We start from the raw sequence: 18,134 nt of genomic DNA, 5'->3' as shown, positions 1-18,134 counted from the left end.
GTATATTACATAAATAAAAGCCAAATAGAACATAGAGTTATTGTCCTCAACTAATGCCACTTTTCCAAAAGAAATAGGATGGTGGAAAAGTTTTAGAAAATTTTCTTAGAATTGGTAAGAGGCAACTTGCACAAACACTAAATCGAAGATTAAAGTACCAAATAAAGTCATACAACGCATATATTTCACTAGAAAAATTCAAAGGTACGCTTTCAAAAGCAAGATATTTGCAACATAGAAAGAAGTCTTGTAACTCAGAACTTAAACGAGGATGTGAGAAACTGAAAATATTAAAAATTATTTTAAATGCTAATAAATCCACACTATGCTGAGTTTACACTGAGGAATTACATGATACCTGATGTGGTTTAAAAAAAAAAAGTCTACTTTGCTAATATTTGAATACCAGCTATAAATTCACGTGCACCTAAATCCGTTCACTCTGCAATGTGCAGATGGAAGACATACTTTGTATTTTAATTAAATATAGAATGTGTAACTAGTTTTTGTGTGTTCAACATTAATGGCGAAAGTATGACTTAAGTGCATATTTATTTTTGTAATAAATGTAGGCCTTAGGACTGGAGTAGTATGTTGACATCATACATGGATTTTTTCTTACATTTTATTAATGTTTTTTCAACCTGTTTCTTATTTTCCCAAGAAATTATTGTGCCACTTGCATAAACCAGTCAGATTTTCAACTTAGTTAAAGGCAAACATATTAATGGTGCATCAACATGGAGAAAATAATGGTATTTATTACATAAAATGTACCAATAGTGACTGCTGAAATCTTAACACAAGGGCATTTCTTCAGGGTTTACATTTAACTCCATCATAGCTCTGAACCATTTTTGATATTTGTTTTCTTCCTCGCTCTTAATAATACGAAAGAGATGAAGTATTCCAGATGTGTTTAAAATGCTAGCGACATACATTATTCTCTCCTACTGACTTCTGCCTTACTTTTTAGATTAGCTATAAAATTGCATCAATAAAAGTGCTTAAGAAACAAAGCTACGTATACTGAAGATATAATTGTTAGTGATGTTACCACTGCTTTTATTACTTTATTTTATTGTGAAGATATACATCATATAGAGTTCTGTAACTTTTTCAGAGAATATTTGACAGATGACTAAAATTCCATTACACTGAAAAATAAAATAATTTATTTTAGGGAGAAAAACTCCCGCTCTTAGGACCATAATAGTATTTCACATACTCCCAACATAAGCAAATGATTAATGGCCAAACAGGAGGTGGGGTGGGAAGGACTCATAGTGGAATACCACCATGAACAAATGAATCTAGCTGAATTTAAAAAATGAATAACGTAACTTCATCGAAGGGGATGAAGAAAGGCTAGAACTGACTTAAGTAACTTGGGAAAATGGTATCTTAACTGGCCATTGTAAATAAAGTTAAAGACAAAACAAACAAAAAATTCTACATACATGCTGATCTATAGTTGGGGATGTGATTCTGCTGCCCTATAGAGAAATTTTAGTTCCTGAGCTTCAATAACTTCATCAAAAAACTAGAAAAGCAATCTATCTTAATTTAAAAAAAAAATGTATATTCATTTTTGAGAGACAGAGACAGTGCAAGTAGTGGAGGGGAAGAGAGAGAGACACAGAATCCAAAGCAGGCTCCAGGCTCTAAGCAGTCAGCACAGAGCCAGATGCAGTGCTCGAACCCACAAACCATGAGATCATGACCTGAAGTCGAGTGCTTAACCTGCTGAGCCAGCCAGGTGCCCCAATTTACCTTTGTAAGTATAGGCATACCTCATTTTATCGGGCTTTGCATTATTGTACTTCACAGATGTTGTGTTTTTTTTTTTTTTTTTTTTTTACAAATTGGAGGTTCGTGGCAACCCTACGTATTGTAAGTCTACCTGCGCCGTTTTTCAACAGCATTTGCTGGGGAAGATGCTGTGAAGATTGTTGAAATGACAACAATATTACATAAAATTAAATAAAGTATTACATAAAATTACACAGCTTTCTAAAGCAGTGCCAGGGTTGTGAGGACTGACTCCGATTTTGAAAGTTCTCCAGTGGGTAAAATGCTACCAAACAGCATTGCGTGCTATAGAAAAAGCATTCGCAAAAGGAGGGGGTCAATCAATGTGGCAAGCTTCAGTGTTGTCTTACTTTAACAAACTGCCCCTGCCGCCTCAACCTTCAGCAGCCAGCACCCTGATCAGTCAGCAGAATCAACATGGAGACAAGTCTCCCTACCAGCAAAAAGATTACAATCGCCTGAAAGCTCAGATGATGATTATCATTTTATAGCAATAATGTATCTTTAAATTAAGGTACATGCGTTGTTTTATTTTAGACATAATGCTAATGCACACGCAATATATACCAGTATAATGTGAACATAATTATTATATGCACTGGGCAACCAAAAGATTCACTTGACTTACTTAATTGCAATGCTCCCTTAATTATGGTTGCCTGGAACTGAACCCACAGTGTCTTTGAGATATGCTTGTATATTAACTATATAAAAAGCAATATGACTATCATCTTCTTAGAACATTGGGGATTGTCACTGTTTATTCTGACAGCTAATTTTTTACATTAAAATACATTATGTCTAGAATTCTAATAATTCCTGAGAAAATAATATATTTGCCTCCACGCAACAAACAAATTAGTCATGAGACCGTCTTTATGACCTTTTCCATTATGCAGAAAATGGATTTATGAAAATGACTGGATCAAACTCCAAGATGCTATTAATCTTAGGTTAAGATAGAGGAGAGACCAGATATCCTTCAGCATGATCTAATTTCTTACCCTGTTGGTAGAAGTAGCTAAAGTTAAGCACTTTAGAGAATAATAATTAATCTTCTCATTCTCCTGGAAAGAACCTTTTAGGTTACTGAAGGCAGGATTGTCTATATGGCTTGACAGAAGTGACTTTTATAAGCACATGGAAAAGTGTATTAACTGGAAGTCTCCTTCCTACTTAGCATCTAGCTATTTTAGTGAAAACCTCACATTCCCCTCAAGAGAGGCATTTAACTCACTCTGAAATGGACACTAAGTAATCAGGCATTTCTTAATATTGGACTAAGACAGATCAATGAGTAAGGAGCTTTGCCTTTGAACTTCTTGTTGAAAGTTTTATTCTTTCCATTACAGCATGGACTTCTGAATCCTGTATTTCCAGGCACACTGACATTTATCATTTCCTTTTCTGACAGGATCCTGGTATCTGACAATGTAATTATATTAAGACAGCATCCTCCCTGTAACATTAGCTATGAAATTTGACTTTTTAAAAGTACCTAAAATGACAAATGATTTTAGACTGAACCATGTGCAGTTCTTTCTTTGTAAACTTTTCCACAAACTGCATGATGAATTTACTTAAATTATGAATTAAAGAGTAAAACAAGAAAAGCATAATTAAACAATGCTCATATGTAAACACTGTGCTGTGTACTTACAAATATAATGTGCTATGATAACAAATATATTAATCTCCCATACACATTCACTGAGTGTTATTTTCTAGTTTATTGATGGAGGAAATAGCTCAGCTTTGCGTTTTATTGATAGGTTTGTTTAAATTGTTGTTTCTAATGTATATTTCCAGTTATGACTTTAAAATTTATGTGAATTGATGAAATCACCAATTCCTAGTTCAATTGCTGTGGGATGGTTTCAGTTATTCACTTAAACTAGGAAACTTTTTAGGTTTGGGGTCTTAACAAGGTTAGCTTAGATTAGGTTACCTCACAGATGAGGTTGGATTTCTCTTTAGCTGGGTCAAATATAATTGAGAGATCTTTGAAAGGAAAAAAAGCTGCCAAAACTCACACAAGAAGAAATAGAAAACTTAAAGAGATTTGTATGTATTTGAAAATTGAATAAATAATTAATAACCTTTAAAATAGAGGGTCCCAGGTCCAGATGGGCTCACTGGTGAATTCTATCAAACACTTAAGTATGAAATTATATCAATTCTCTACAATGTCCTTGAGATAATAGAAGCAGAGTGAACATTTCCTAACTCATTCGTGAGGACAAAATTGTCCTAATATCAAAACCAGACAAACATTACAACAGAAAAAACTACAGACCAATATTTGTCATAAATATAGATACAAAAATTCTCAAAAAATATTAGCAAATTGGGATGCCTGAATGGCTTAGTTGGTTAAGTGTCCAACTTTGGTTCAGGTCATGATCTTGGGGTTTATGGGTTCAAACCCCATGCCGGGCTCTGTGCTGACAGCGCAGAGCCTGGAACCTGTTTCAGATTCTGTGTCTCCCTCTCTCTCTGCTCCTCTCCCACTCATGCTCTGTGTCTCCCTCTCTCTCAAAAATAAATATTACAAAAGTTAAAAAAAATAAAAAAATTAACAAATCAAATCCAAAAAAAAATGTATAAAAATAACTATACATCATGACCCAGTGGGATTTATCCCAGATATTCAAGGCTGGTTCAACATTTAAAGATTAATGTAATCTATTACCTCAAAAGATAAAAAAAAAAAAGACAAATTATCTGATAATATCAATAGATGCAGAAAAAAGAAACCATTCAACAAAATTCAGCATATATATATATATATATATGTGTATATATATGTATATATATACATATATATGTATATATATATGTGTGTATATATACATATATATACACATATATATATATATATATATATATAGACACACCTATCATCCTACTTAATGATGAGAAACTCAAAACTTTTCCACTAAGATTGGGAACAAGATAAGGATTGTCCTTCTGACCATGGATTTTCAACATTGCACTGGAAGTCGTAGATAATGTAACAAGACAACAAAAGGAAATGATAGGTACAAAGTTGAGAAGGAAGATATAAAGTGTTTGTTTGCAGATATATGACCATTTATGTAGAAAACACAAAAGAATCACCAAAACAATTCCTGGAACTAATAAGTAATCATGGCCAGTTGGCTGGATACAATATTACTTTACAAAAGTCAATTTATTTCCTATATACCAGCAATAAACAAATAGAATTTGAAATTAAAACATAATACTATTTATATTAGCACTCTCTAAAATGAAATAAATAGATATAAATGTAACAAAATAAGTACAAGATCTATGGTGAAGGAAACTACAAAACATCAATGAATGAAATCAAAGAAAAAAAATAAATAAATGGAGAAATCCTCCATGTTTATGGATAAGAAACTCAATATTGTTAAGATGTCATCTTTTCCCAACTTGGCTATAGATTCAATGCAATCCTAATAAAAATCCCAGCAAGTTATTTGGTTGATAGCAACAAATGTATTCTAAAGTTTATAGGGAGAGAAAAATGATCCAGAATAGTCAATACAATGTTTAAAGAAAACAAGTTGGAAGCCTAATACTACCCAACTTCAAGACTTACTGTAGTTATAGTAATCAAGACAATTCAGTGTTGGTGAAAGAATAGACAAACAGAACAAGGGAACAGAATAGAGAGCTCAGAAATGGTCTCACATAAATATAACCAACTGATCTTTAACAAAGGAGTAAAAACAATACAATGGAGTAAAGATAATCTTTTCAATAAATGTTGCTAGTGAACATTCATGTGCAAAACAAAAAAATGAATGTAAACACAGACCTTACATCCTTCACAAATATTAACTCAAATGCATCATAGACTTAAATATAAAACTACAAAACTCCAGAAGAAACAGGAAAAAAGAAGACTGTGGATGTGGAAATGACTTTTTAGACACAACACCAAACGCGTCATCCATGAAAGAAATCATTGATAAGCTGAACTTCATTAAAATTAAAAAACTTCTGCTCTGGGAAAGGAAATTATACACACACAAATAAACAAGCCACAGACTAAAAAAAAGTATTTTCAAAAGACATATCTGCTAAAATATTGTTATTCAAAATATTCAAAGAACTTTTAAAGTTTCACAAAAAGAAAATAACAACCCAATGAAAAAATGGTTGAAGATCCGAACAGACATCTTACCAAAAAAGATATAAAGATAGTAAATATATGAAAAGATGGTCTACATCATAAATCATTAGGAAAATGCAAATTAAGGCAATGATGGGGTATCATTACACACAGAATGGCCCAAGTCAATAATACTAACAGCATCAAATTCAGGAAAATTTGAAACATATGCAAAACACAAACACATCCATACACACACACACACACACACACACACACACAGACAGACATAGCCATGATCTGCAACATTTGAGTCTTTATATGAAAAAGAAAAACTAAATGTAAACCTGACAGTCTCATGAAGAAGGATGTATTAGTTTGTTAGGGCTGTTGTAACAAGATACCAGTGACTGGGTGGCTTAAAAGGAAGAAATTTAATTTCTTACTGTTCTTGTGTCTAGAAGTCCAAGATCAAGGTGTTAGCAAGTTTGGTTTCTTCTGAGGCGTCCCTCTTTAGCTTGCAGAAGCCCCCTTCTCGCTGGTTTCTCACATGGTCTTTCCCTAGTACATGCATTCTCCAGTGTCTCTCTGTGTCTAACTTTCTTCTTCTTCTTCCAAAGATACTAACTAGATTTTATCAGGACATCCTAACACCCTCATTTTAACAACATCACTTTTTTTTAAAGCCTCTACCTCCAAAAATAGTCACATTTTGAGGTACCAGGGGTTAGGGCTTCAGCTTATGAATGAAGGGGGGCAATTCAGTTGATAACAGAACTGGTAAATAGCTCACTTTGAACTATTTTTTGCATTGATTACCTCCTTTAAAAAAAAAAAATTCTATTGCATAGATTTTCCACACAATCTCAACCCCCATATTTTATCCTAGAGACATTAGTCAGAACAAAGTCAGGAAAGCCTTCACAGATTATAATAGTGAAAATAGCCTTTGGTGTAACCATGCCTGTAGTGTAATCTTGCAACATAGGTTGAATTTTTAAAATGATCTTATAAATTTTGCCTTTGTACTACACTGACACATATTTTTATTATCAATTTTTATTATTGCTATGAATAAATACATATTTCTACAAATAGAAATACTGCTTTTTATCTTCAGTTGTGAATCTTTTATTGTGAACTTGTAATTCCTTGGTAATTTCCACAGGGTTAAATATACAAAGTTTTTTCTTTTTTTAAGTTTATTATGGAAAGAGAGAGAGTAGAGAGTACATGTGCGTGCTCTATGAGTGGGGGGAGGAGCAGAGAGAGAGGGAGAGAGAAAATCCCAAACAGGCTCTGCACTGTCAGTGGGGAGTCTGACATAGGGCTTGAACTCATAAATCCATGATCATAACCTGAGCTGAAATCAAGAGTCAGATGTTTAACCAACTGAGCCACCCAGGCGCCCCAAACACTTTTCACTTTTATTGAGACCATGCATGCTATTTTTAAAAAAATATCTTCATAGTTGTTGATTTTTATTCTCTGAACTATCATTCACAAAATAAAATATTTAAGTAATTCGGGTGACAATCATTAGAAAATAAAAGTTTGGCAATGCCTGTTAAAAGTAGCTTGGATATTTCTCCTGTTAAATCATTTTTGTGCATGTTATATAACACTCAGAAGAAAAATGTCATGCTTTTTTTTTCATTTTACTAAAGACAATTTAAATTGTTTTGAAAACCATTTTAAACTCTATTTACCAAGTTATATATTGCTCTTTACATTCTTTTTCTCTTAAGATACTATATTGCTAAATCACAATTTTCCTCAAAATTTTTGAAACAAAAATTAGATCTGGTTTTTTAATAGTTTCATGGAGTCCCACATCCCAGGGGTTGCATACTTTCAATAAACTTCCAGAATATACAAAGATACTTCTATAAGTGATGGCTGGTGGGATTAACAAAATGCATTCCAGCATTTTCTTAATTACTGACTAAATCTACAACTAAAGCTAATAGTGACCTTTCTGGTGCTTTAAAAGTGCCCTTTATTTATTTATTTATTTTTTAATGAAATTTATTGTCAAATTGGTTTCCATACAACATCCAGTGCTCATCCCAACAGATGACCTCCTCAATACCCATCACCCACCCTCCCCTCCCTGCCACCCCCCATCAACCCTGTTTGTTCTCAGTTTTTAAGAGTCTCTTATGTTTTGGCTCCCTCCCTCTCTAACCTGAAAAGAAAAAGTGCCCTTTAGTCATAATTCTTCAAAGGAATAGAAAAATTAATCAAACCATTAAGATTCTTATTTTTTGAATTACTAACATTTTGATTTTCTTATAGGTTTAATAATTTCTTGCCATGTAAATTTAGATTTTATTCAGAGTAAGGCACATGTAGCTGATGATGGAAGTTTAATTAATATTCTGACTTTTATTACTTTTTTCATAATTAACTTTTTTAAAAATGGAAACATAGAGATTGCAATGTCCTAAATTATGTCCTTACTAATGTTGTGCAGGCCAACACCTAAGAGAGTCTTTAGAAACAACATCAAATATTTTGGAACTTAAAATGGATATTGGAAGCTGAATCTGTATTGAAATAAAAGGAATATTTTCCATCTTCTTCTTCCCACTCTTTGTTGAGCAGCCTTTATGTGTGGTATTCCTTGGCTGTCTCAGTATGTGATCCAATAGATCAGTGGGTGGAGATAAACGGAGTTTGGTCATATAGTAAGAGAAGCAACTAGGCTAAATTTGAGGGGAAGGATGCAGAGTAGGGATGTCAGCCTGAGAAGGGGAGTACATAGCTATCAGAGGATGAACGATCAGGGTATGGTAGGGGTAAAAAGGAGAAAAAAAAACCTGTAGTAATAAGCTTATTTGCCTACTTCTGAGAAGAGACTCGTGTAGATCAATCAGGATCGCAAATCTGCATGTGCTGCTAGCTTTATCTCCACAACCCAAGCCAAGTGAGATGAATCAAATAAAACCTTTGAGATTCTGCCGAGGTCCAAAGCTGTCTTGGACTGAGATGATGGGTTGCAGTCTGGGGCAGAGGTGGCCGGAAGGTGGTGGCAGAACAGGTTGAGAAGAGGTTATAAATTGTACTTGTTCCTTCTCCCAACTTTGCCCGGACAAAATTGTTTCTTCCTCCTTCTCCATATAAATCAATGGCAACAGTCAACTGTATTGAGCAGTGGGCAGGAGGTAGTTGTAATAATGTTAGGGCAGCCCGAAAGCCTTGCTGGGTTGAGAATTGAGTGATAAGAGATGTAGTTTATCCCTGTCTCCTCATCCAAACCTTCTGGGCTGGCGGATTGCCTCTTGCTTTACTACTTCTTTCTAAAAAAAATGTTACAGGCAAATCCCTTCCCACAGTGTTTGCCTGGTGCTATGCCAGCAAATGGGATTGTCTGAAATTTTTGTGCTTGACTTCTTTGCCCTGGAGCTGATTCCTCCCTTCCTCTTTAAACTCCAGAGAAGTGACAGAGAATGCAGTCTGGCTTTCCTCAGTCTCCAGTGCCTACCACCAGAAAAGATCGTCTTCAACTCAGGGAAAATAAAAGCACAGGGCAATTAGTTACACACACAAGTTACACATCCACTGTAAAAGAAAAACACGTAGACTAACACATATCAAAGACCAAAAGAGACTCCTATTGAATTTAACAACTACAAAACTATACTAAGATTCAATAACATGTTGCCTACAGGAGACACGTTTAAACAAAAAGACAAAGTTTGAAAATAAATACATACAGAAAATATACCAGGGGAAAGAAAGTTGTGAAATAAATTTAATAACTGAAACATAGAACTCAAGAGAAAAGAATGTGAGACAAAAGTGGTTGTTCTATACTGGCAAGATCTAAAAAAGAAGTTGAGATAACCATCAAAGAATCCATCTATTAAATACTTGAGCCTCTAAATTTATGAAGTTGTAACTGACATTGTGATGGATCGACTCGCTATATAAAGAGAAAGAAAAGTGGGCTTGTTCCTGAATCCATATTGTGAATTGGACACCAGATGGATTAAAGATCTAAATGGGAAAGGTAAACATGTAAAATCAATGAAAAATGGTGGAGTTCTTTTTAAACAACCCCCCTAAAATAAATTATAAAACACTGTGTTTATGTATCAGACTCCAACAAAATTGATGATTTCCGTTCATGAATTACACCACAGACAAAGTAATGGGTAGATGACTATGTCCTGTGGAAACGTACCTTATAATGCCGCAAATTGACAAGTGATTAACATGTACCATATACTAAACCATTAAAGCTAACAAGAGGAAGACAGGAACACAAAAGAAAAATAACACAAAATGAACAGAAGCAATTAAATGGAAAGAAAGCCCAAACATTCAATAAACATATGAAGATCTGCATAAACTCATTAATAAGGAGAAAAATGCAATTAAAATAGAGATATCATATTAAATTCATTTTGACAAAAATTAGAAACCTAAATAATATCATGTTTAACAGAATATAGAGATACACTAATGCATTATAAGACAGTCTTTAAATTAATGATGCCAGGGAGCCTGAGTGGTCCAGTTGGTTAAGTGCCCGACTCTTGGTTTCAGCTTGGGTCATGATCTCAGGGTTTGTGGGATTGAGCCCCGCACCAGGCTCTGCACTGCCAGTGCTTGGGATTCTCTATCTCCCTCTCTCTCTGTGCTCCTCCCCCACTCACACTGTCTCTTTCTCTATCAAAGTAAATAAATAAACTTAAAAAATTAAAGAAAAATAAATTAGTGATGCCATTTTGAAAAGCAAGCTCACAATTCTGAATCAAATAGGATATGCATCCTCCATACCTCAAGAATTTCACTCCTGGACATAAATCCCGAAAAAATTATCCCACAATTTTAAAAGAGACCAGACATAAGAATTTCATATAGTGATTTTGTTGTAATAGGTGGAATTTGGGAAATCTAGGTGCTTATCACTGAGTGATTATGTATATATGGCAATATGAAGAAATGTAACAGACATATTACTAAGTGAAGAAAGTAAGAACCAGAATAAGATATTTAGTATAATACCATTTATATAAATGAAAAATTCATGTAGGAAACATCAATAATTTTTTTCCAAAAATGAATACTCATCAAACACTTTAGATTGGTGGTGGGATGGATAGTAGCAATGACCTAGGGATGTGAGAGTGAAGGATGGAGATATAGTGAATTGGCTAAATAAATAAAACAAGAGGACTTTTCTAGATGAAGGGGGATTTTACTAAAAAGATATGATTAATTCAATGATTATCTGCACCTGACTCTAAAAAAAAAAAGAAAAGAAATTTAAAGCAGATTCAGTAAAAAACAAGAGTATAATATAAAAGTAAGTAAGTATGCAGAGAATTTTGGCTCTTAATAAACTTTCATTATGTACTCCAATAAAAAAATGTCTTATCCACACAATAAAATTGAACAGGAGCAACAATGTATAGTATAGTTATTAAGATATTATAACAATTGTTTTATTTCTCCCCAAATGCAGTTTCTCATAATTATGTAAATATTATTACCGGATAGTATATTTATTTCTTCCATTTTTTCTATTTTAATAATAGATTTTATCTATTTTTTCTAATTGAAGTTTACTTTATATTGGGATACACACACACACACACACACACACACACACACACACACACACACACATATATATATAAAATACAAACTTAAGGATATAATCCAGAAATAATTAAGAGAAGGATAATTAGCATCATTAAAATTTTCCTCTAATTTCATTAAAGGAATTTGATTTCAAAAAGTTTTCAATGAATAGATCAATTATATGAAAGCCTGTGACTTTTTTTGTTTTTAATAACGTTTTAAAAATCCATCTATCAGCAAATATAACATTGCAATTAATTCCAAGAACATTTTAATTTACAGACTCAAATTCTATATCTTGTATCCCAATTTTAAAACCTAATATACCAATTTATATTAATGAAGATTCTTGAGACTAAAATATATCCTCATGCTTATTATATATAAAGCATTGACACTTTGGTCTCTGTATTCATCTGATTCTCAAAATGGCTACCAAAAGACAAATTATTCAATTTCCTATGTCATTAGAATGGTTTTCCTGCTTCTTATTTTGGGTAATCTCCTGATCTTTTACAAGTTCTGTACCAAACAGACACACACACAAAAAAAAAAAAAAAAAAAAAAGGCAAGTATCATTAGAGAACTTGAACATTTTTATAGGTAGAATTTACTGTTAGAAAGTCAAAGTTATAAAACAATAATAGTCCAACAATCCCTTCATTCTACATGACTATGGCTATTCTATTCAGGAAAAAGTCTGAAGGCTTAATATTAAAGGGCATTTTAAAACTGAGATGAATGGATTTTTAGTTACTTGGGTGTCAGATGGTCACTATGAGTACAGATGACCGTCTGAAATACTGAGAGTATCAAAGAGGGGTATGTGTTTGGACAACAAATGTCTCTACCCTCTTTTAATCACTGTGTCTTCTCAGCTACCTGTTTCCCTCTCTACCTCTACAAATCATTCTGGGGTCCACTCTGTTTAGGTCTATTTCTCCCAGGTTTTATGTGCGTATCTATCTGTCTCTTTCTCATGACCTTTTTCCATGTCCTTTCTCTATTTCTTTGATTTTCTGATTATGTTTATAATAGCACGTATATAAACCAGAGAAGTTGAAATTTTATATGCTTCCTTCTCTCTCAAGCTTGTAAGTCACCCTAAAGTGATTTGTGTCTTGATTAATGAACTTGAGAGGAAGAAAAGAAAGTTACTTCTAATATACAGGTCACTGTAGATTATATTTAATCATTCATTTTAGCAGCTAACAAAACAATTCCTTTAATAGTGTCCTTCTTTCCAACCAAATTAATTAGATTTTTTTTTCAATCTCATAGTATCAGTCATATAAAAGAAGTGGAGACTTACAGACTCACAGACTCACGATAGGAGTTTCAGCTCCAGTTCTTGAACAGCATTCTTGAGGGAAATATATTGAATCTATCTTTTCCTCAACATTCATTCTACAAATGTAAAACACTTATCTAGAGCGTTAGCCATCAGGCATACAATGGTCTCCACTGATGGAAGTCAAAGGTCACATGGAAGACAGAATAAGGTAAATACACTGATCGATGTAATGTTAAAAATATTCTGGAGAAACAAATGGCAGGTTTAGAACAGCACCCAACAAAAAATATTCTGGTGCTCTGAGCAAGTGACGCCTGACATGGATTGGATGTGTGAAGGTAGGGGGGTGAGCAGCAGCCACTCCTGGTCCTCCCCAGTTTTCCCTCCCTACTGCAGCTGGAGAAATCTACTTAAAATTCACATGGGATGCCATGTTCATGGACCCTTTCTCCTTCAATTTAAGACCCTTTGGTGCTCAATCCTTGACTTTACCCACAAGGCTCTCTGCTCTGTATATGCTCTTACTCCAGAGAACAGTCCTTCCACATGCTATTCCTGAAGACTGGAAACTTCTTCCCATATATTCCTTCCCATGCAGTTAACTCCTTTGGAGCGTTGTAAATGGGAATATATGGGAGGCATAGCGGATTCCTTGTCCTAACAAAATTTTTGAGCCCTTTTAAAGTGAGAAAAGACTCTCTAGCTAGATGCATATTTCCAGGAAATCAAGAAAATTAGTCCATCTCTAACATACTGATACTTATGATTTACTTTACTATATTTCTACAATTTTCTTATGCTACATATCAAATACAGTCTTCCCAATAAGTACTTCCTAGTACATACTCTAGAGATGATCACAAGACTGGATTTTCATCTAAAACTTTAAATCCATAAAATATATTATGAGATGGAAATTGTATTTTCCAGTAGATAGTCCTTTTTCTGCTCATAGATCTAATTTCAGAGTCCTTTTGTTCCCATATGAATGGGCCCAAAATTTTAGGTTATTAGCTCAAAATTAAGTATAAGGTAAAAACTGTCGATGTTAAGCACTCCATTTGTGATTTTTACCAGCAACTGTTTGCTGACTTTATTCACCAAATACCATGCTGCTATACATTCTCATGAAAATCAAATAAGTTAAAATACATAAAAGCACTTTGCCACCACTAACAAGTACTGAAACTGTAAAATACAATATTTTGGGAGTAGTGTTTCTGTTCTCAGTAAAGAACTGGTGTTATTCTTCTGAGACATAAAAGCAACAGTTGTGTTTTCTTAGTTGTGAAAAATCTACACAAGCAAACCAAACTTCCATGTCTGTATGTGAATTATTTTCATTTCTATCATTTGCTTGCCAAAAATGTGAATAAGCACTTATGAGAAATAAAAGATTGCCTTAAATTCTTTTCTTTTGGTTTCCTGTTTAGAAATCGACTCTTTGGTATACCCTGGAAAATTATGTTTCTGTGGTTTTACATTTCATAAAATCTTACAAAGATTCAGAAAATTAAGAACTGGGGGGCACCTGGGTGGCTCAGTCAGTTAAGTGTCGGACTCTTGATTTCGGCTCAGGTCATGATCTCACGGTTTGTGAGTTCAAGCCCCACATCGGGCTCTGCGCTGACCGTGCAGAGCCTGCTTGGAATTCGCTCTCTCCCCTCTCTCTCTGCCCCATACCACGATTGCTCTCTCTCTCTCTCTCTAAACAAAAATAAACTTAATAAAAAATAAAAAAAAAATTAACTGGATCTGTATGTAGATGGAATAAATGGCTTGCTTTCAGACATCTTCTCACTGGACTGAGAAGCAATCTAATTTTCAAAAGAAAAGAGTCCTTTAAATTAAACTATGTTTTTGGGGAGAGGAAGGAAGATGGCGGCCTAGGAGGACGCTGGGCTCACCGCACGTCCTGCTGATCACTTAGATTCCACCTACACCTGCCTAAATAACCCAGAAAACCACCAGAGGATTAGCAGAACGGAGTCGCCGGAGCCAAGCGCAGACGAGAGGCCCACGGAAGAGGGTAGGAAGGGCGGCGAGGCGGTGCGCGCTCCACGGACTGGCGGGAGGGAGCCGGGGCGGAGGGGCGGCTCGCCGGCCAAGCAGAGCCCCCGAGTCTGGCTTGCAAAAAGCGGAGGGGCCTGACGGACTGTGTTCCGACAGCAAGCGCGACTTAGCGTCTGGGAGGTCATAAGTTAACAGCTCTGCTCAGAAAGCGGGAAGGCTGGAGGACAAAGGGAAGGAGAGCTGCTGAGCCCCCTGACGACAGAGCTCAGTTTGGTGGGGAACAAAGGCGCTCGCCAGCGCCATCTCCCCCGCCCACCCCCAGCCAAAATCCCAAAGAGAACCAGTTCCTGCCAGGGAACTTGCTCCGCGCAAACACCCAACTCTGCGCTTCTGAGGAGCCAAACCCCCGGCAGCGGATCTGACTCACTCCTGCTGCCACAGGGCCCCTCCTGAAGTGGATCACCTAAGGAGAAGCAAGCTAAGCCTGCCCCTCCTGCCCCTGTGCACCTTGCCTACCCACCCCAGCCAAGACGCCAGATCCCCAGCATCACAAGCCTGGCAGTGTGCAAGTAGCCCAGACAGGCCACCCCACCCCACAGTGAATCCCGCCCCTAGGAGAGGGGAAGAGAAGGCACGCACCAGTCTGACTGTGGCCCCAGCGGTGGGCTGGGGGCAGACATCAGGTCTGACTGCGGCTCCGCCCACCAACTCCAGTTATACACCACAGCACAGGGGAAGTGCCCTGCAGGTCCTCACCACGCCAGGGACTATCCAAAATGACCAAGCGGAAGAATTCCCCTCAGAAGAATCTCCAGGAAATAACAACAGCTAATGAGCTGATCAAAAAGGATTTAAATAATATAACAGAAAGTGAATTTAGAATAATAGTCATAAAATTAATCGCTGGGCTTGAAAACAGTATAGCTGACAGCAGAGAATCTCTTGCTACAGAGATCAAGGGACTAAGGAACAGTCACGAGGAGCTGAAAAACGCTTTAAACGAAATGCATAACAAAATGGAAACCACCACGGCTCGGATTGAAGAGGCAGAGGAGAGAATAGGTGAACTAGAAGATAAAGTTATGGAAAAAGAGGAAGCTGAGAAAAAGAGAGATAAAAAAATCCAGGAGTATGAGCGGAAAATTAGAGAACTAAGTGATACACTAAAAAGAAATAATATACGCATTTTTGGTATCCCAGAGGAGGAAGAGAGAGGGAAAGGTGCTGAAGGGGTACTTGAAGAAATAATAGCTGAGAACTTCCCTGAACTGGGGAAGGAAAAAGGCATTGAAATCCAAGAGGCACAGAGAGCTCCCTTCAGACGTAACTTGAATCGATCTTCTGCACGACATATCATAGTGAAACTGGCAAAATACAAGGATAAAGAGAAAATTCTGAAAGCAGCAAGGGGTAAACGTGCCCTCACATATAAAGGGAGACCTATAAGACTCGTGACTGATCTCTCTTTTGAAACTTGGCAGGCCAGAAAGAATTGGCACGAGATTTTCAGTGTGCTAGACAGAAAAAATATGCAGCCGAGAATCCTTTATCCAGCAAGTCTGTCATTTAGAATAGAAGGAGAGATAAAGGTCTTCCCAAACAAACAAAAACTGAAGGAATTTGTCACCACTAAACCAGCCCTCCAAGAGATCCTAAGGGGGACCCTGTGAGACAAAGTACCAGAGACATCACTACAAGCATAAAACATACAGACATCACAATGACTCTAAACCCATATCTTTCTATAATAACACTGAATGTAAATGGACTAAATGCGCCAACCAAAAGACATAGGGTATCAGAATGGATAAAAAAACAAGACCCATCTATTTGCTGTCTACAAGAGACTCATTTTAGACCTGAGGACACCTTTAGATTGAGAGTGAGGGGATGGAGAACTATTTATCATGCTACTGGAAGCCAAAAGAAAGCTGGAGTAGCCATACTTATATCAGACAAACTAGACTTTAAATTAAAGGCTGTAACAAGAGATGAAGAAGGACATGATATAATAGTGACAGGGTCTATCCATCAGGAAGAGCTAACAATTATAAATGTCTATGCGCCGAATACCGGAGCGCCCAAATATATAAAACAATTACTCATAAACATAAGCAACCTTATTGATAAGAATGTGGTATATGCAGGGGACTTTAACACCCCACTTACAGAAATGGATAGATCATCTAGACACACGGTCAATAAAGAAACAAGGGCCCTGAATGAGACATTGGATCAGATGGACTTGACAGATATATTTAGAACTCTGCATCCCAAAGCAACAGAATATACTTTCTTCTCGAGTGCACATGGAACATTCTCCAAGATAGATCATATACTGGGTCACAAAACAGCCCTTCATAAGTTTACAAGAATTGAAATCATACCATGCATACTTTCAGACCACAATGCTATGAAGCTTGAAATCAACCACAGAAAAACGTCTGGAAAACCTCCAAAAGCATGGAGGTTAAAGAACACCCTACTAACGAATGAGTGGGTCAACCAGGCAATTAGAGAAGAAATTTAAAAATATATGGAAACAAACGAAAATGAAAATACAACAATCCAAACGCTTTGGGACGCAGCGAAGGCAGTCCTGAGAGGAAAATACATTGCAATCCAGGCCTATCTCAAGAAACAAGAAAAATCCCAAATACAAAATCTAACAGCACACCTAAAGGAACTAGAAGCAGAACAGCAAAGGCAGCCTAAACCCAGCAGAAGAAGAGAAATAATAAAGATCAGAGCAGAAATAAACAATATAGAATCTAAAAAAACTGTAGAGCAGATCAGCGAAACCAAGAGTTGGTTTTTTGAAAAAATAAACAAAATTGACAAACCTCTAGCCAGGCTTCTCAAAAAGAAAAGGGAGATGACCCAAAGAGATAAAATCATGAATGAAAATGGAATTATTACAACCAATCCCTCAGAGATACAAACAATTATCAGGGAATACTATGAAAAATTATATGCCAACAAATTGGACAACCTGGAAGAAATGGACAAATTTCTGAACACCCACACTCTTCCAAAACTCAATCAGGAGGAAATAGAAAGCTTGAACAGACCCATAACCAGCGAAGAAATTGAATCGGTTATCAAAAATCTCCCAACAAATAAGAGTCCAGGACCAGATGGCTTCCCAGGGGAGTTCTACCAGACGTTTAAAGCAGAGATAATACCTATCCTTCTCAAGCTATTCCAAGAAATAGAAAGAGAAGGAAAACTTCCAGACTCATTCTATGAAGCCAGTATTACTTTGATTCCTAAACCAGACAGAGACCCAGTAAAAAA

This window comes from Puma concolor, chromosome B2, assembly GCF_028749965.1.
Source record: "Puma concolor isolate L17-30 chromosome B2, mPumCon1.1.hap2, whole genome shotgun sequence".
Classification (NCBI taxonomy): domain Eukaryota; kingdom Metazoa; phylum Chordata; class Mammalia; order Carnivora; family Felidae; genus Puma; species Puma concolor.
The sequence above is the reverse complement of the archived record's forward strand: the minus strand, read 5'-3'. Positions refer to the sequence as shown.